Source organism: Triturus cristatus, chromosome 10 (genome assembly GCF_964204655.1).
Source record: "Triturus cristatus chromosome 10, aTriCri1.1, whole genome shotgun sequence".
Taxonomy (NCBI): domain Eukaryota; kingdom Metazoa; phylum Chordata; class Amphibia; order Caudata; family Salamandridae; genus Triturus; species Triturus cristatus.
The window spans coordinates 740,083,701-740,104,109 of record NC_140593.1 but is presented as its reverse complement, the minus strand read 5'-3'; the positions used below and the strand labels follow the sequence as shown (position 1 = coordinate 740,104,109).

General features: G+C 51.7%; 1 long non-coding RNA gene across 1 annotated transcript in view; it reads right to left on the bottom strand.

Annotated features, from left to right (window-relative positions):
- Positions 1 to 3,724: 3,724 nt before the first annotated feature.
- LOC146789931 (uncharacterized) overlaps positions 3,725 to 20,409 on the bottom strand; it is a 43,032-nt gene continuing 26,347 nt past the window's right edge. The window contains exon 2 of the long non-coding RNA XR_014969880.1: positions 3,725 to 4,068. This is a non-coding gene — a long non-coding RNA (uncharacterized LOC146789931). The remainder of the gene's footprint in view (positions 4,069 to 20,409) is intronic.

The window sequence follows — 20,409 nt, the reverse complement described above, 5'->3', positions numbered from 1 at the left end:
CCCTCCACACGTCTCTCTCCTCACCCTCCACCTCACCCTCCACACGTGTCTCTCCTCACCCTCCGTGTCTCTCCTCACCCTCCACGTGTCTCTCCTCACCCTCCACGTGTCTCTCCTCACCCTCCACACCACACACTGCTGCACGGCACACACTGATGCAACCGGCACACTGCTGCACGCCACACACTGCTGCACACTGCTGCATTACTCACTGCTGCATGCTGCACGACACTGCTGCACGCAGCACACTGCTGCACGCCGCTGCACGCCACAGTGCTGCATGCCTCACACTGCTACACGAAACACTGCTGCATGCCGCACACTGCTGCACGTCACAGTGCTGCATGCCTCACACTGCTACACGAAACACTGCTGCACGCCGCACACTGCTGCACGCCGCACACTGCTGCACGCCGCACACTGCTGCACGCCGCACACTGCTGCATGTCGCACACTGCTGCACGCCTCACACTGCTGCACGCCGCACACTGCTGCACGCCACACACTGCTGCACGCCACACACTGCTTTTATGTGACTTTATGCTACTGACATTGTAAATGACAATGCCTTTTATTTGTTTTAAAACCAAAACATAAATAAAAGGCATTGTAATTTTACAATGCCAATAGCTCAAACTCTTATAAATGCGAGACCTATTGCATTGCAAATGCTTGTTTGTAACTTACGTGCAAGGCTGCAGTTTCACCGAGAAACAGCAACGTGCCCTCAGTCTGCTAGCGCCAGAGCTCCTGCCTTGTTAACTATTTCCAGATGCTGGCCATTTAACACGCCCAGCTGGCTCTAAACACTTTATAACCCTCATTTACTCTGTTAACACCTTGCCCAAGGCTGCAAAGTATCTTTCCTAAAGGACTTTGAAACACTAAGATGTGACTGACACCAAGATCTGCACTAAACCAGGACGACTTCACGTTGGGCGAGACCGGGCGATGGTGTATTTTAGTGGACACACTATTCAGTAAACAGGGGTGGCTAAGCTATGGGACTACGGCACATGTCCCATTCAAACTGCATATCGTTTGAACACTTTTAAAATGAACTACATTTTTCATGTAAGCAACTTATTCCCGCCGGGAAACGGCCACTACAACGCGGCCGTTTCCACGCATACACTTAACCTCTTATGCTTTACAACGCATGCGTGGTTACCACGTATGACCTTTACCACGCATTCCTTTACTACGAAATGCGTAGTAAAGGAATGTGAGTTAAAGGTAAAAATAAAAAAGGGGGGTCTCCCCCCCCCCCCCACAAAAAAAAAATACTTTTTTTACCTGATCAACGCTCTTCTGTGCTTCTTGTCCTTCCAGCGAGGAGCATCATTAAGGTTATTGCGTACGTGCGTCTACGTACAGCATTAACAAAAAATAGAGAAAGGACAAAAGACAACAGAGAAAGAAAAAGAAATCCGTCCATAGAAAGAAAAGAAAAACGGTGAGTGTATAAATTTATACTAATTTTAAAACCATAACCATGAAAATGCCATTATCATGAATAGCTATACAACGAAAATCGTTGTAAAGGTATGCGTGGTAAAGGGATTTTCGAGGTAAAGGATATTCGTGGAAAAGGCATTCACGTTGTAACGCATGCGTGGAAAAGGCATGCGTTGCAACAGAATGCGTTGAAACGTCATACAACCATTCCCGCCTCACTGCAGCTAGCGCTTAAACCTCCCCTCGCTATCCGCTTTACCTTGCCAATGCAGCTGCCCTGTTCCGCCCGGTTCATAGCCGGAGCCGAGAGCCTCTTCCACCAATGTCTGGGGAGCTGGGGGTCACTCTGCACTTCGTCGTCGTCTCTCCAGGATGCCGTGATGCCCACCTTGGAATCTGGATGCCACGCGTTGGTTCAGAGCCCGGCCGCTCCGCCGGCCTCGCCATCTTACTGCCTAAGTTGTACCACGGGCCTGGAAGAATGCTGTTTGAGGCACATCAAGCCGAGAGGCCACACTGCCGTACACGGGGGCACAAACACCGGGCCGCAGCACCAGTGGGGGATCGCTCGATCCCTGGAGGCTGGGAAGAGTAATGCTGCGATGACCCCGCGACGGTCGGCTGGATCTCGAAAATCGTTGGCGCCGCTCCCCCAGCTCCCTGGTGTGTCAGTGAGCTGTCCCAGGGGGAGCGTCGCCTTATATCCCCCCTTCCTCTTTTCCCATTGTTCTTGGAAGGGGGCCACAGGTGTGTTTCGCAGCGCAGCGCTTCCCGGCGGTTAGAACCAGTTCTGTTCCTTGTTGGGCTCTGACGGCCATTATGGCGCCGGCCCTCGAGGCCACCTTCAGGAGCGGCCTTTGCTAAAGATAGCGGCGGTGGCAGTGATGAATTTGCTGCATGGTATAGACACGGGGTAGGAGGCAGAGAAAATAAGGATTCAGAAGAAAGTGAGTGGCATTACAAAAAGGAGGAGTTATAGCAATAACTTATAAAGCCTTCAGATCAGTAGAAGTATTTTTTCTAATTTCTCAGGTGCGAGAAAATGTTGGATACCAGTGAAAACTCTTCCTTTTTCCTAGAAAAACAAAAAGGAAATGGAAGTAATGCTGTGAACGCTGTAAAAGGCCCCTGAGCAGACCTGAACACAGCATAGTAGTATTGTTTCAGGTTTAAAAGATTACCGGGGATCCCTCGACAAAATGAAGCCCCAACAAGCAGGACAGATGGATTTCCCCTGCATGGACTGGCAAGGATAAGTCGGCCATGGGTGAGTCGGCCATGGGTAGCAGTAAATGCTACAGAACTTCAGGCCCTCTCTGGCTGTCTACCTTAGTGATCAGTATGATGCAATAAGCAGGGACTAAGGAAATTGGTTTGGCTTTTGACTGATGCATGAATACAGCGGCACAGAATAAGAGTGCATACGACAGAGCTTCACCCATACCAACTCTAGGCAACAAACAGACCAACACACAGGCTTAAACTTACCAAGGTTTAACGGCTAACAGCCATCCAGGAGCTAAACATACGATCAAAAGTCACACATTACCATGAGCAGCATTGGGTACTTGGTGACATGCATTATGGATGTTTGCAAACGAACTTGACCCGAAGGTATTGGAGCGCTTTACATGAGCACCGGTTACACATTCCGGCACGGGGAGATTAAGTGATTTGCCCAGAATCACTGGATGTGGACGCAACCCCGAGGCTCGAACCCTGGTTTCCAGCACCAAGGTCGGCAGTCTAGCCGACGGACCACATCCTCTCCCTGGGTGGTGGAAGAGCAATGAGAAGCATCCTGGCTGCCTGGACAGGCTTCGCCTCTGCTATTCTAAAGGTGAACAAATATGACCCGCAGGAGCTCCAGCTGGGAAAGAGGTCTGGGGGAGGGGAGGGACAGAAAGTGAGGCCAGAACAGACAAGACTGCTATTTACAGGGACATAGACAGAGAAGGCGGCTTGCATTCAAATGAGGTTCACAGTGGCTTAGTCGAGGGGCAGTCAGTGCCCCGGGGCCAGAGCTCATGCCACTTTGTTTATTTTGCTCTCTCTGTGGCAGTCCTGAGAGATTGCATACGAGATAAGTCCACGCTCACCCAATAACAATGCACACAACAAGGCAAGTAGCCGTGTTGAACTGTCCGGTTCCCAATGGGAGGTGCACACAGCTAAACCAATTACCAAGCTATGGAAGTGTGAATACAAAATTTTCCAGCTATCACAACAAGAATTTTTGATTCTATTAAGGACACGGAGGTGAGGATTATGCTGTCTCAATTTCTTTACTGACTCACAGCAGCCAATGAAAACACAGTAACTTTAGTAAAAACATAATTTCCCATGAGGCTTTGAACCACGCCTCCTGTAACAACCAATAATCACACATTACATCCAACAAAATACTGAGGCACCATCTTGGCATCCTCTTTCTTTGCAAACCAGTCTTTAAATGTCCGAAACCAAATAACAGTCCTGACTCTCAACGGAGAGTACTAACTCCGAGTTCATTCTCAACGGAGAACATGATCCTGGAAACAGTAGACGTCGTCCAACAGGATGATCCATGTCCAGAAAACACCAGATATTAGGCTTGTTTAGATTCGGTTCCTGAAAACAGAAACAGTCATAAATATATGGAACCCATAAAGGTTCAACTATTGCAGGGAGGGAATAACATGTTACTTATATATCATATACCATGAACGTTTACATCATATATGTCCCATCGGGCGGGATAATCCTCCCCTCCGTGTCCTAAATAGAATAAAAAATTCTTGTTGCGATAGCTGGAAAATGTTGTATTCTATAGCAGGACCGGAGGCTTCAGATTATGCTGGTTCAAAGCTCACCAACAACAACTGAAGAAACATGCGTAATAGGTTTGTAATAAAACATTTTAAACATTGAATCTGGAGACCAATCCGCCGCCGTAAGGATGTCTTCCAATCTGGAACCCAAAATATATGCTTTAGAGGCCATAGCGCCTCTGGCGGAATGAGCACCATACAACGAAACATCAATGCCAGATTTCTGCCATAACCCATCTTACCCAGCGTGCCAACATGGCTACGGAAACAGGTCGGAAGGGCTTTTGTATCGCTAACAACAATTGACCCAAGGGATCAGTTCTAGGAGTTAGAGTACGTTCTTCATAATTCTTTAAACATTGTAAAACACATAATTTAGCATTGTGCGGAAAAGCAGGATACTGAACCGAACGTGACACGGTCTTGGTACGTCTCGAGATGACGAAAGAGATACCCTGTGGGGAAAAATTCTTACAGCCAAATCTAATGCACGAACATCTGAAACCCTGCGACAGGAGATCAGACACAAGGCTGATAACTGTTTTAAAGATAAATCTTTATTATCCGGCCAAGATTCCAACAAAGATAAAACCTTAGAAACATCCCACAACGTGGTATAACGAGGTCGTGGTGGTCTAGCCACTCTAATGCCCTTGAGTAACATACACACTAGAGGGTGCATCCCCACCAGTTTACCATCAATATGATATGTCCAGCTGAAAGGGCAGACCTAACATTATTCACAGACCTATAGGACAGGCCAGATTCTGCACATTCTAACAAAAAATTTAATACTTGCCTTAAATCCGATCCCACGGGATCCACCTGCCGTTGAAGGCACCAACCCATCCATCGTTTCCATGAAGCTGAATACCGCTTGCGGGTGGATGGAGCCCAAGCTTGGTGTATAAACTCGGCAGCCGCCGATGAAAGGCCCTCAATTCGTTCATGTCGCCTGAGAGCGTCCAGACCATGAGGGTCAGCTGGTTCTGCAGGACCAGCGGATGTAGAGCTCCCACTGGGTCCTGGAGAAGCATCGGGAATATCGGGAGCTGAAACTGTAACTCCACCGATAACTCCAATAGCGTTGGAAACCAAGACTGAGTCTTCCACAAGGGTGTGACCAACACTACTGTTGCTACCTTCTGGCGAATGTGCGCCGCCACCCTCGGGATCAGAGCAAAAGGTGGAAAGGCATAATTCCTCTGTGGTCCCCAATGTTGAAGGAACACATCCGTTCCCTTCGCCATCGGGTCTGGGCTCCAAGTGAAGAAGGTGGGAAGGTGAGCGTTGAGGTGAGAGGCAAAGAGGTCTATCAGACACGGGCCTCGCATAGCCATGATCTCTGCAAACAACGAGGGGTGAAGTCTCCAATCGCTGAACTCTTTCAGGAACCTGGAGTTCCAGTCCGCTACCTGATTGAGTTTGCCCGGCAGATACTCCGCCACCACACTGATCTTGTGGTCCAGGCAAAAATGCCAAAATTCCTTCACAATGTTGGCTAACATTCGAGATTTCGTCCCGCCGAGTCGATTGATGTATCGTACCGCGGACACATTGACCATCCGAAGGAGGATACAGCAGTTGCTCTTCAACGGGGAAATCGACTTTATGGCGAATGTGCCCGCTAGTAACTCCAGGCAGTTGATGTGTAACTTTAACACATCGCGGACCAACGTCTGCTGGTGGCAAAGTCCCCACATCGAGCGCCCCAACCCCAGCGACTGGCGTCGGACTCTATTATGACGCCCGGAGAGGTGCCAAAAATAGCTCTTCCGTTTCATGCCATCATGTGTTCCAGCCACCTTAGAAGCTTCTCTCGAGCGTCTGGGGACAGCGGGATCAGGTCCCCCAAACCCCGCTGCCTGATAACACTAAGAAATACAGGCAGCGGGTGACCATTAATGGCCGTAGGGTGGAAGCTCTGAGAGATACAGGAGCCAGTGTGACAGCTGTCAAGTGTCACCTGGTGTCTCAAGAGCAGGTTGTCCCAGGAGCATTCTATCCAGTTGTTGCCGCTGACAACACAGAGAGTCACTGCAAGGTGGCTCAGGTTCCCTTTGAGTGGGGGGGTCTCTGGTACTCTTCAGGTAGCTGTGAGGCCCGGCATGCCTGTAGACTGTCTGTTAGGGAACGATTTGGAGAGCTCTCCTTGGGCTAAGGTGGAGCGGAGTGCTCACCTGGAGATGTTGGGTATGCCGGATTGGGTGTGTGTCACCACACGGTCCATGGCAGCCAGTAGAGGTGCTCAAGAGATCCTGGAGCCTGAGAGGGAGGCCCAGGGACCGACCTTAGAGAGAAGGAGCAGGGGGTGCGGGAAACCGGCCCCTGAAGTTCCCACGGTCCAGGAGGAAGCAGACCTTGAGGGGGATGCCCTGGAGCCTACAGGGGAGCAGATAGCTGAACTGTGTGACCTGCCTGAGCTGACCCATTGGCAGCAGGAAGGGGGTCCCTCCAGGGAGGACTTTTGTAAGGCACAGAAAGGATGAAGCGGTGGTACGACCAGAATGCCACTCTTGTAGAGCTTCAACCTGGACAGAAGGTGTGGGTTTTGGCCCCCGTGGAGACTTGTGCGCTCCAGGATAAGTGGACCGGTCCCTTTGAGGTTGTGGAGCGCAAGAGTCCAGTTACCTATTTGGTGGACTTGCGGTCTCCAAGGAACCCCTTAAGGGTCCTTCATGTCAACCGCCTCAAGCCCCACTTGGAGAGGTCCCAAGTGGGCATGCTCTTGGCAACAGATGCTGGTATGGAAGAGGAGACCGAGCCTCTTCCTGACCTCCTGTCAGCACAGGAGCAAGATGGGTCAGTGGATGGCGTCATCCTCTCTTCCGCCCTGACCCCTGAGCAACAGAATGATTGTCGCCAACTGCTGGGACAATTTTCGGATCTGTTTTCCCTGGTTCCCGGTGTCACTTATTGGTGCGTCCATGATGTGGACACTGGGGATAGTACACCTGTGAGGCATAAGGCCTATAGGGTGAGGACATGAATCAAGGAGGAGGTCTCCAAGATGTTTGCACTCGGGGTAATTGAGTCCTCCAGCAGTCCTTGGGCCAGCTGTGAGAAAGTGCCATCTTTCTTGCATGGTATGCCCCCACTTTTTGCTGAAATGCTGAATGTACTTTGACTGAGTGTGCCCTGGACTCCTGCCAATCAGGTGCCCAGGGCCTATGTTCCTTCCCTAAAACACACAAAACCCAAATTGGCACACCCTGGCCACATGTCAGCCCCTGGTAAATGGTACCCTAGGTACCCAGGGCCTTGTGACCAGGGAAGGCCTATAAGGGCTGCAGCACTCATTGTGCAACCCTTAGAGGCCCTGTACCCTTACACACACACACTGCCTTTGCAGGCTGGGTGTCTGGGTGCAAGACAAAACAAAGTCGACATGGAACACATCCCTGTGTGCCATGCCCATCACCTACACTGCCATGGCACACATCAGCCACCCCTCTAGTTGGGTGCCTTATGCCAATGGTGTGGGCACAAAAGCAGGAGCCCTGTGGCCCTACAGTACCCAGGTCCATTCCTGAGCACTGTAAGTGCAGTGCTGCCATTTAAGAGTACATGGTGCTGAGAGCTTGTCAAACACGAACTCCACAGCACCATAATAGCAACACTGAAAACTGAGAAGTTTGGTATCAAACTTCTCAGCACATTAAACCCACACTGATGCCAGTGTGGGATTTAATGTACCAAGCACCACAGAGGGCATCTTAGAGATGCCCCCTTAAACCTAACCTACAATCCACGTCTGCTCTGAGCTGCCTAGGCTGCCACACAGCAGACATAATGCTGGACCCCTGGGTGGGAGAGCCCCTGCTCTCCTGGGCCTGCAACAATGCACATCCTGGGCGAGGTGCTAAATCTCCTCCCCCAGTATGGGCAGGGGGAAGCTTCAAAGGCATGCCGCCTCTGTGAGCTTCCCCAGGCCACAGCAACCCCCCACTCTGGCGGGAACCTTGGCCGGAAACCCCAAATAAGGACAGGGGATGTGCCAGCCAGCCAACCCCACCCCTCAGGTGGGGGAGGCGAGGTGAAGCACATCTCCGGGCTTTCGCCATCTTGAAGATGGGAAGCCCTACCCTATCAGGACTAGGCTACTGCCCCCCTCCCACAGGAGAGAGGCAGGATAAGGGGTGTACCCACCCCAGTACAGGGACCCATTGGTCCCTGCCCTTCACCTACCTGTAACGCCCCTAAATCTAGTATTTAGGGGCACCCTGAACCTTCCTTCCACAGATTCCAGATTCTGAAATATAAAGAAGAGCAAGAAGAAAGAAGACCTGCCCTGCAGCTGCTAAGAAGAGGAAGACACCAACTGCTTTGGCCCCAGCCTTACCGGCCTGTCGACCCTCGAACCTGCTCCTGCTCCAACCCGGCATCTCTTGTGGCCAGCAACCTCACAAACCCCGGAGGACCTGGCTACATTTTGGCTCTAAGCCCCTGGGACTCCCATGAGTAGAGGCCTCAAAACCTACCTCTAATCCCTGGCAGCAGCCCGGAACCGCGAACCCAGCACACTCTGCACCAGCCAAGCCTGGCCAGTGCCGGAGTGAACAAAGACCACGAGGACGACCCCACGGCGACTGTGACCCCGAGTCCGGCACCCAAGGACCTCCCTCGACACTCCTGAAGAAGCCTGCAGCCTCAGAACAAGGTGCCCCCCCCTACCGCGATCAACAGAGGGTAAGATTTCCCGACACCAAAAGGCACCCCTGCACGCGGCGCCCCGCGGTCCCCTGTGTCCAATCCCGGGGTACCTACCTATCCTCCAACTCACCTCTCAAAGTGGTGGTGGCACCTGAAGAATCCTCGTCCCCGAGCTTGCAGTCTTTTTCTAAACCGGAGATTTTCCATTGAAACCAATTGAGCGCCCAAAGGCTCAAAAGCACCCTGCACCCAGCCGCCCGAGTGGCCCTGGTAGTGCAACCTCTACACCTACCTACTTCCCCCGAGTAAGTGACCAGGAGCCCAGCTCCCACAGCCGCGTGGCTTGCTAGTCAGCAGCCACCAACCAAGGCCCCCCTATCCCTCATAGGATAACATTGGGCCTAACTCTCTCTGCACACGGCCGCCCTAGAGTCACTGAGGGTGAACCAACTGTACCTACCTGACCCTGGGGGACCCCTGAGTCTATGCCCAGAACCTCAACTCTGCCAGTCGAGTACTTACCTTTAAACCGATAACTCTATTTTCTTCATAGGGTAACATTGACTGGCTTTTTCCTGAAATTTCCTCTAAGTGTGGACTTTTCAAATCTTAAAATATTCACCAAAAATCAGCTGAGTAACAAACGAAAATACTCACCTGCTCTTAGGTGAGCTCCCAGTGCTGGATCTTGGTGCCCAGCACTGACTCTGAAAAATACTTACAACTGTACTTACCAGTAATCCAATTTTCTCCCTTAGGAAATCATTGACTGTTTTTCTGTGAAATGTCTTTTAAGTGTCCATTTCTGCAATCTTTAAATATTCTCTAAAAATCGTATAATATCTGAAAACGTAATCACTTACCTGTTTTGGATAAAGGTCCCAGTACTGAGTCTAGGTACCCAGTACTGGATTACAAAAGAAACGAGAACATACTGTACCTGCAACTTGAATTTTCTTCAATAGGGAATCATTGACTGTTTTCTTTGAAATATTTTCTAAGTGTCAACTTTTAAAATAGCTAAATATTATTTAAAAATCAACACAGTAATTAAGTCGACTTTCATCACTTGATTCTAAGTACTGACCCAGGACTGAATCTAGGATCCAGTCCTGGAATTCCAAAAGTAATCCTAAAAGTAATCTGTTGCAAATAACTTGAAATTTCCATTGAGCTCAATGCATTGTTGTGTTTAAAATAGTGTTGCCTATTGCAACCACTTGTAACTGTTTACAAAAGTCAATTGCATATTGCAAAAGTATTTATATAAAGCATCTCATTCTGAGAAAGTATATTTTAATGCCAAGTGTTGGTTCTAAAATAAAACAAGCATATATTTTTTTATATATAAACCATTGGCCTAGAGTTCAGTTATTGAGTGTGTGAGACCATTTGCTGACTGAGTGTGTACAACAAATGCTTTACACTGTCCTCTGATACTGCCTTACTGCGCGACCAAGCTACCACTTTAGAGAGTAAGGTTATATCTGACTTTAGCCTCTGTCAACCCTGGGGCACTGTGGACTCTGTACACCCTGTACCTATTAAGGAACAGTATATACAGAGCCACTTTCTTACACCAGCCCAGTGGTCTTGGTCCCAAAGACTGCAGCGCCGGGAGCCACACCCAAACTCCGGTTCTGTGTGGACTACAGAGGACTCAATTCAGTCACCAGGACTGACGCACACCCCATCCCCAGAGCTGATGAGCTCATAGATCAGCTAGGGGCTGCCAACTACCTCAGCACGTTTGATTTAACGTCTGGGTACTGGCAGATCGCCTTGACCGATGGGGCCAAAGAGAGATCAGCATTTTCCACCCCTGATGGGCACTACCAGTTCCGGGTTATGCCCTTTGGGATGAAGAATGCCCCTGCCACCTTCCAGAGGTTGGTCAACCAGGTGTTGGCTGGGCTGGATTCGTTCAGTGCAGCCTACCTGGATGACATTGTGGTGTTCAGCTCCACTTGGGAAGAACATCTGCGCCACCTTTGGGAAGTGTTGATGGCGCTGCGGAGGGCAGGCCTCATGATCAAGGCGAGTAAGTGCCAGATCGGGCAGGGTTCCGTGGTGTACTTGGGGCACCAGGTTGGGAGAGGCCAGGTGGCGCCCCTTCAGCCCAAGATAGAAACCATCCTGAATTGGGAGTCACCCAAAACCCAGACAGAGGTGAGAGCCTTCCTAGGACTCATCGGGTACTACAGGAGGTTTGTCAAGGGGTATGGCAACATGGTTGCCCCCTTGACAGCGCTGACTTCTAAGAAGCAGCCCAGGAAAGTGATTTGGACTGACACCTGTCAGAAAGCTTTTGAGGCCCTGAAAGCTGCTATGTGCACGGCGCCCGTGCTCTTGGCTCCCAACTTCTCCAAAGAGTTTATCGTTCAGACAGACGCTTCAGAGCATGGTATGGGGGCTGTTCTTTCACAGATTAATGAAAAGGGCCTAGATCAACCTGTAGCCTTCCTTAGCAGGAGGTTACTTCCACGGGAACAGAGATGGAGTGCTATTGAGCGTGAGGCATTTGCTGTGGTCTGGGCACTGAAGAAGCTAAGACCCTACCTGTTTGGGTCTCACTTCCGGGTTCAGACAGACCACAGGCCCCTCAGATGGTTGATGCATATGAGGGGTGAGAATCCTAAGCTGTTGAGGTGGTCCATTTCCCTACAGGGTATTGATTCCACAGTGGAACATCGCCCTGGCACAGATCACGCCAATGCTGACGGTCTGTCCAGATTTTTCCGCCTTAGTGATAAGGAACTCCCTGGGGTAGGGTAGTTCTCCCCACTTCTCTGCTGGAGGGGACACGTGTTAGACCTGGCACCTTGGTGTGAGTCTCTCTTCCACTTTTTGTCGCTGTGCCTCATGTGTTTTTATGGCGTTGGCCGCTCAGAGCACTGTGCCACTGCCGACCAGTGCCACAGTGCATGTGCTCCCTATATAAAATGTATATGTTGGTTGGATTCCATGTTTGGCTTATTTGGTTTACTATCGGACCCCCGTAAAGTGCACCAGGAGTGCCAGGGCGTGTAAATACAAATGCCGCTGGTGGGCTTGCAGCACTGGTTGTGCCACCCACAGAAGCGGCCTGGTAAAATGTGTCAAGGTCTGCCATTGCAGAATCTGCGTGCAGTCTGGTACTGACATGCTGACTGGGCAAGTGCACACACTTGCCAGTCCCTAAACCTTCCCTTAACTTCATATTGGTCACCCCTATGGTAGGCCCAAGGGCAGGGTGCATTGTAAGCATAAGGTAGGACAAGCCCTGATGTGTGTGGTATGTCCTAATAGTGAATTACAGCCATTTTCGTTTTTCACTATTGTAAGGCTACCCTGTTCTCATAGGCCAGAATGGGCTGTTAAGATTGTTACATCCTATGATCCTAACAGACCCAGGGAACATGGTAGAAAATCGAGTTTAGTATGCCTGAACTCAGAATAATAAAATACATCTGTTAGCAAGGTTTATTTTAATGTTCTGTGTTCGCAAATGCCACTTTTAGAAAGATGGCCTTTGCTTGCCTAACTGTGTAGGAGAGTGGCATCGACTGCATAGTTGCCCCCAACTTTTTGCTGATGTTTTGACTGTTTTTATGACTCTAGCCAGGCTGTGGCCCTGCTATCCAGGACCCCAGCCTATCTGCTTCCTCTGGTAAACTATGTGAGTACCCTAGGTACCAACCAATTGGATGCTGGGCATGCCCTACCAGTCCCTTGTAGATGGTACCCTAGGTACCCAGGGCATGGGTCCCCCAGTAGGCCTACCAGGGCTGCAGCACTTATTGTGCCACCCTGGGACAGCCACCCAAACTGACACCACCAGGCCACTACTGTAGCCTGGGTAAGGTGGTGCTAGCACCCCTTACAGGGATGTAGGTACCCTATGTCCCATACCATACAACACATATACTCTCATAGGTCACCCCTATGGCAGGCCCTGGTAATCCTACAGGGCTGGGTGCTGAGGTATGTGTGAGGGGGGACCCCTACGTGAGTAGGACCTCTCTGCAACCCTCGTAAAATCGTTACTGGGTTGTTTGTAGTGTAGCCATACCATATACTCTTAACCGCATTATAAGTTATTGCGTCATCGCTGTAACTTAGGAATGGCTACACAGAACCATATCGTGTTTGGTGTCAAACATGAAGGAATCATACCCCCAGTCCAGCCATGGGCATGGGGGCACGATTCCCCCTTGCTAGGAGGGTGATATGGGAAAAGCGGTAGAATTTGGAAACCAATTTTAAAGTGCACATGTACCACAAAATGGCTACTGTTCGCCACCTACACGACTCTGGCTGGCTGTTGCTGGGGAAAACCCCAGCCTCGCCATCTGGACAATAGGGCTCCTGTGGCAGGGAGGTGCCAGCACCTCCCCAGACAGGATATGTGGATTGGAACAGGGTGGGTGCACCAAATGTCCTTTCAGAGTTGCACGTAGGCAGCTGCAGAGCCCCAATTCTGCATACACCGCCTGGAACCGGTTCAGGGGCATCCTGCCCCTCGCCCAGGCGGGAAACACACAAAGGGGAGTGGGTGTAGCCACCCTTTCCCGCCTCTACTCTGATTGGTAGGCTCTATTTTGGACCATCCCCTAATCTTGGGGATATATGGGAATACCTTCTACCATCGTGTTTTGCCTGACAGCATTTTAGCTGGCGTACGCTGTGTATTTTAAATTGCGCTTTGTTATATCGCGCTGTTGCTGCTCTAGCGATTTTGGCGATACTTGCTACTTCATCTAGCATTTTGGGGATAGCAAGGGGGGTGTTAGATTAGGCTCACCTGCATTTTAAATTGTGCCTTCACCCGCATTTTGCGCGACTCAGTCAGTGGGGTCGGGGTGCTTCGTGCTCGTCCGCCATTTTGGGTAGGGCTGAGGATTGGATATTCGCAGCGCCATTTTGGGTGGGGCTAGAGGCTCTACAGCCGGAAGCCCGCGTATTGGAGAGCTTATTTAAATCGCTCTCTTTCAACTCCCTTTAGACTTCTACCATCGTGTTTTGCCTGACAGCATTTTAGCTGGCGTACGCTGTGTATTTTAAATTGCGCTTTGTTATATCGCGCTGTTGCTGCTCTAGCGATTTTGGCGATACTTGCTACTTCATCTAGCATTTTGGGGATAGCAAGGGGGGTGTTAGATTAGGCTCACCTGCATTTTAAATTGTGCCTTCACCCGCATTTTGCGGGACTCAGTCAGTGGGGTCGGGGTGCTTCGTGCTCGTCCGCCATTTTGGGTAGGGCTGAGGATTGGATATTCGCAGCGCCATTTTGGGTGGGGCTAGAGGCTCTACAGCCGGAAGCCCGCGTGGCGTAATATTATTAATAGGCATGGGGAAACAGACGCGCAGCGGATGCGCGCAGCGGTCGCGTCGTAGTTGCGCCGGAGGTGCGCCAGAGGTAAGCCCGTTTGCGCCCCGAGCGCGCTGGGGGCGCCTCTGGCCACTTTGCCGGTCGACAACCACGAGGTTGTCAACAATTTATTGTATCACACTGGGGACGTGGCTCAACATCGAGCGCGTTCTTTAGCGGCCAATAATCTTTTCTGCGGTCTACTGAACGTTCGCTCTCTGGTGAAGCATCATGCCGAGATTGCCCTGCTATTGGAGTCCTCGCAATTGGACATACTATTCGTTACGGAAACATGGGCCACGGCAGATAGTGGATTGGAACTAGGTTGGGCTTGCCCACCGGGCTATCTGATCAGACATGTACCTCGTACCTCTGGTAGGGGAGGTGGAGTAGGTTACATCTTTAAAGACTCGATTTCCCTGGTGGAGCTAGAGGTTAGGGAGGTAATGGGGTTTGAGCTTATGGGCTTTTCCATTATGTCCCAGGGTGGTTCGTTGATTACAGGGTTACTATGTTATAGGCCCCCCTCCTCGACCACAACTTTTATTCAGCCATTGGTTGATTTAATTTACGATCTCTCAAACTCCCATGCTAAAGTTTTAATATTGGGAGACTTTAACCTCTGGCCGTCCGGCCCTCAAGACCTGGCCTATAGAGAGCTCTGCCAATCGTGCGATAATATTCAACTTACACAGTTGATTTCATCACCCACGCACGTTAAGGGACATGTGTTAGATCTGATCTTTGCTGAGCCGGAGGTGGTGGTGGTGAATGAGATCTTGGAACAGGACTGGACAGATCATTTCTTGATCACTATGTCCATTGGTGTACCTGGGCCGTTAAAATCAAATATTACAAGTGGCTTTAAGTTTAAGCGCCAATGGGCCCGACTGCTTAGAGAGCCAATTCGTCCTACTCTGCTGCCTAGGGGTTTTCGGGTGGAGGACAGTGTAGATAAGAGCTACGCTGCACTCTGTCAGCAAATCTCGGCATCCCTAGAAGAATTGGCTCCTCTGCGGAGGGTGAGGGACAGACCTAGAGCGACTAATGCCTGGTTTAACGACGATCTGAGACAGCATAAGATCCGCTGCAAACAGGCTGAGCGTACTTGGAGGAAAGGATATAAGGAGTTGGACAGGGTAGCGTATAGAGTGGCCTTACAGGTATATAAGAACCAGCTGAGAAGTGCTAAGGCAAAGTTCTTGGAAGATACCTTGGATAGGGCCGCAAATAAATCGCAAACCCTGTTCAAGCTGGTCAACAATTTATCTAACCCGTCCTGTACAGCTCCAGCCATTCCAGCCTCTCAGGTGCTGTGCGATTCGTTGGCCGCTGCTTTTGAGGAGAAAATAAGAACTATCTTGAATGGACTTTCAGTGCCCGGACAACTGGAATCACCGCCTCTTCCTTCACCGGAATCTCATCGCCATTCGGCATCGCTCCGGGATAATAACAAGGTGGATACCTTCTGTTTACCTTGCTTTCCCATTCCTACATCGGAGGAGTTTGATTCACTGGCCAACGGAGTGTCCTCGGGCTCACCACTGGATCCAATGCCTCATAAGATCTGGAAGGCATTTCAGGACGAGCTGTTCCCTCCACTTCATTCCATCTGCTGTCAGTCATTGATGACGGCGGCAGTTCCAGATAGCTGGAAAGTGGCAATAGTAACTCCACTATTAAAAAAGGCTTCTTTAGATCCATCCTGCCCAGCTAATTATAGGCCCATTTCGCTCTTGCCTTTTGTAATAAAGGTCCTTGAGAGATGGGTCACAAAAGCCTTGTCCAGCTATCTGGAATTAAATTCCTGCCTGGATACAGCTCAGTATGGCTTTAGGCCGGCACATGGTACGGAGACCGCATTGGTCACCGTGTTAGATGATCTGCGAACGCGTGTCGACAAGGGCAGATCAGTTTTTCTGGTACTGCTGGACATGTCGGCCGCGTTTGACACGGTTGACCATGCGGTTCTCCTGGAGCGTCTCCGTAGTGCGGGTGTAACCAGTCTAGCTTTAGACTGGTTAACGTCCTATCTCAGTGACAGACAGCAAGCAGTGGCTTTACCACCTTTTCAATCAGCCACTCGACAGGTGAAGCAGGGAGTTCCTCAAGGGTCGGCGATCAGCCCGATCCTGTTTAATTTATATCTTCGACCCCTTATAGTACTGATTAAGTCATTCGGCATATCAGTCATCAATTATGCCGATGACACTCAATTGATTTTTTCTTTTGAGGGGAGTGAGTCGGTTTCGAAAGACATCTTTCATAGCTGCATGTCGGCCACGGCTGAATGGCTGGGAACCAACTCACTCCAGTTTAATGGGGCTAAAACGGAGGTTCTCCATTGCTCTCCTGATCGCCTTCCTCGGGCGTTGCCTGATGACTTTTGGCCACCTTCCATACTTGGCCCTGTGGCAGGAGCTAAATCGGCCCGTAATTTGGGAGTGGTGTTTGAACCGGACCTACAGTTGGATGGTTCAGTTAATAAGACCGTAACGACTTGTATGGGCCTGCTCCGCGCTCTACGCAAAATTTTGCCTATTCTCCCCAAAGGCTTTAGAGCAGAGGTGGTGCGGAGTATTATACTCAGTAGGTTAGACTACTGTAATGCACTGCTCTTAGGAGCTCCTAAAAAATTGATCCTTAGGTTGCAGAGGATTCAGAGCATGGCGGCAAAACTGGCTTTATCGCGCCCACGCTCTGCTTCCTCCTCGGCAGCTTTAGCTGAGCTACATTGGTTGCCGATTCAGCAGAGGATCGCCTTCAAGGCGGCATGCCTGGTATTCAAGGCGTTGCATGGACTTGGACCAATACCACTCCAGGGCCTGTTTTCTTGGTATCAAGCTGCACGGCCTTTGAGATCCTCATCGGCGTTTCTGGTGCGGGTTCCTAAGATCACCAGAGTTAGGATAGGTGGCCGAGCTTTTAGCCACACAGCCGCCTCATTATGGAATTCCCTCCCGCTAGTGCTGAGGGGTAAGCAAGATCTGACCTCCTTTAAAAGGGACCTTAAGACCTATCTGTTCCCTAGGGCAATGTAAATATTCTTCCGGTGGTTTAATTTGGGGTCTCAGCGCCAGGATACCCTTGGGGTGACAGATGCGCTTAATAAGAGTCAAATACATACATACATACATACATAACTTTGCCCTAGAGCCTTAGATTCGTACAGGACTTCACAGAACTGACCTTCGACGAGCTGCTGCCCAGCTGACTGAAGAAATCTCCCTTGGGATAAAGGAGTTACCCCCCTGCTTGGCAGGCACCTAAAAGACTACAAGATACCCGGTTGGAACTTCGTTGCTCTCACGACCTTCGACGCCTTCCAGCAACCTCGAGGTGGGTCTCCAGTGCATCCCAGCGTCCTGTGAGTGTGCCCAGCAAGTCTGAGCACCCTGGACCACGTGGGTGTCGAGATCCCCGCATACCCCGAGACACCGGCCACCTCTTGTCCAGCACACGACCCCGACCAGTGGGGAAGTTGTGCTTTGGCCCATTCTTGAGCCAACCTTCAAGCAGCATTTGTGCCGACCCTCAGCTCCCTGGCCCGCTCCGGTGGCCCGTGGGAGCCCTTTTACGCACTCCATTTTGCTGCCTTCCGCGGTCCCTTGTCCCTCGACTTGTGGGCCCTGACGGAGGACAATCTTCTTTTCTAAGAGTTCCCCTGGTTGCTCCAGGCCTGCTCTACGCTCCCTGCAAAGGAGAGCACCCTCAGACCACGTGGGTCTGCACCAGCAGCTGCTTTGTTCATCTTGCGTGGGTTGCGGTTGCCAATGCTTAGTGGATCCAATCGGGACTGTTGGACCCGGCCTCGTGGCGTGGTCCTTAACCCCCTGGATTGTGCCCGTTCCCCGCCCCGGCCGTCACGGGCCACCCGTCTGAACTGCACCAAGGCCCTTCACCCGGAGCTGCACGTGGACGCATACTCCTCGTGGCTCCGCCATCTTGTTGGCATCCACGTCACACCGTGCACCAGCCGGCGCGACCCCGCTCAACCCGGCCTCGACCCCAGCGAAGCCCCGACATCGAGGCACCACGAACTAGCCAGGGGGTGCCGCAGGAACCATTCATCGCCCCCGGCGGAGGACAGTATCGATGGGACCCCCAACTGTCCTCCCCTCTCGAGGTGTGATCGCCCTGCAACTCCCATGGGCCTGGCGCCTCTCCTGCTGGGCGTCTGGCCACCTCCACCCGGCCACTCCGCCCCCTCGGGCGCATAGGTCCGGACATCAAAGGGCTCCAGACCTATATCTGGGGCGACCCCACCACAGCTCGGCAGTTGTATCCCGGAGTCGAGAGCCCTGCTGATTGAATCGCGGCTGACCCTACGGAGAAGAACTCTTGTCGGAACCATCACGAGCCCTGCTGACTGCGTCGCGGCTCCTTCCTGTGAACCCTTTCTGAACCACCTGGAACATCGGAGCCCTGCTGACGCCGTCGCGGCCCAACCTCACTGAAACCTCCCTCGGAGCCCTGCTGACGACGTCGCGGCTCGAGCTGAGCAGAAACCATCTTGAGAGCCCTGCTGATTGGATCGCGGCTCTCCACGAACTGTACGCCAGAGCCCTGCTGACGCCGTCGCGGCTCAACCCCTCCGAGATCCGGAGGTCCTCCAGCTTGAGGATAAGAACTGGGCCCCAGGTACCCTCGTACCGCATTCCTGCCAAAGACTGTCCCGCTACCCCGACCCTTCCAAAGAGACACTGAGACTTTTGGTGGATCCCTCGATCCCTTCGTGTAAATATTGACCTCGTAACCTTTTTATTGCTGATAAAGAATTGCTTGTCACAAGACAACCTCCTTGAGTCCTGTGTGGTGGTGTTACTGTGCTAGGACGTGATAGGAGAAGGATCTCTCAGGAGACTTCTCGGCAGCGCTCGGCTACTTCGTGCAGTGTGAGGGCCCCCCCCTTGGTGGTCGCACCGACTCCTCGGGGTCCGCCTTCCAACATTTGGTGGCCAGCGACGGGATCCGAGCCGAACGCAGTACGTACCAGCCAGTACCCACTAGCTACCCATCCAAACGAACAGCATCATGAGCAGCCAGGAAAACAACGCGACAATGGAGTTCCAGCCCGAACGGCTGGAAGAATATACGCACAAAGAATTGAAACAGTTCTGCAAAGACAAAGGCATTGCAACCACCAGCCTAGGTACCAAAGAGGAGATGCAGAAAGCTCTGAGGGCATGGTTGGAGGCCGGGGCAGGCCCCTCCCAGGAAGAAGGGCCCTTGCCCCTGACTGAGACCGCAGCAACCGCACGGACTCCGGCAACCGGAGGAAGAAAGAGCCTAGAAACCGGCCTCTCCGAAGAAGAAATACGAGAGCGGGAAAAGGTCCGGAGCCACGAGCTAGAGCTCGCCCGACTGCGGCTGGACGGTGAACTCCAGCTGGCAGAAAAGAAACTGGCCCTAGAGCAGCTGCGCCTTCAAGAAGAGATAGAGGAGAAGAGACGACACCGGGAGTTGGAGGAAAAGAAACTAACTCTTGAGCACGAGCGCAGTCTCAAGGAGCTCGAGATCAAGGCCAAGAACGGAGGGACTGACACCCCCAGTACTAGAGACACTCTACCGCCTTCCGAGGCCAAGGTACATATCCCGAAAGAAGTCGTCAAGGAGTATTACAAGAATGACGACATCCAACAATGGTTCAAGGCCTACGAGGTGGCCATGACCTCTCATCGGGTGCCCCGAAAGGACTGGGGCGCGGGCCTGTGGGGGCGGTTCCTGAGTGAGGGGCGAGACACGCTGCTCCAGCTACCGGAGGAGGTGATGACCTCCTACGATCACATGAAGGAGGCCCTGCTCACCCGCTACGGGCTAACAGCGGAAATGTACCGCCAGCGGTTCAGAGACTGCAAGAAAATCCCGGGTACCACATGGGTGGAATATGTGGACTTTTTCAGTCGGGCCCTAGAAGGGTGGATCAAAGGGAGCAAAGTAACCACCTACGGGCAGCTGGTCGACCTCATCGTGTGGGAACACCTTTCCAACAATTGCTTCGTGGAACTGAGACAGCACCTCCTCGACAGCAAAATGACCGACCCGCGAAAACTTGCCGTCGAGGCCGATCGATGGGTCAACTCCCGGGTCCCCCGGAACTCAATGGGGGAGTACCAGAGGAACCCCAACGGACCCCCC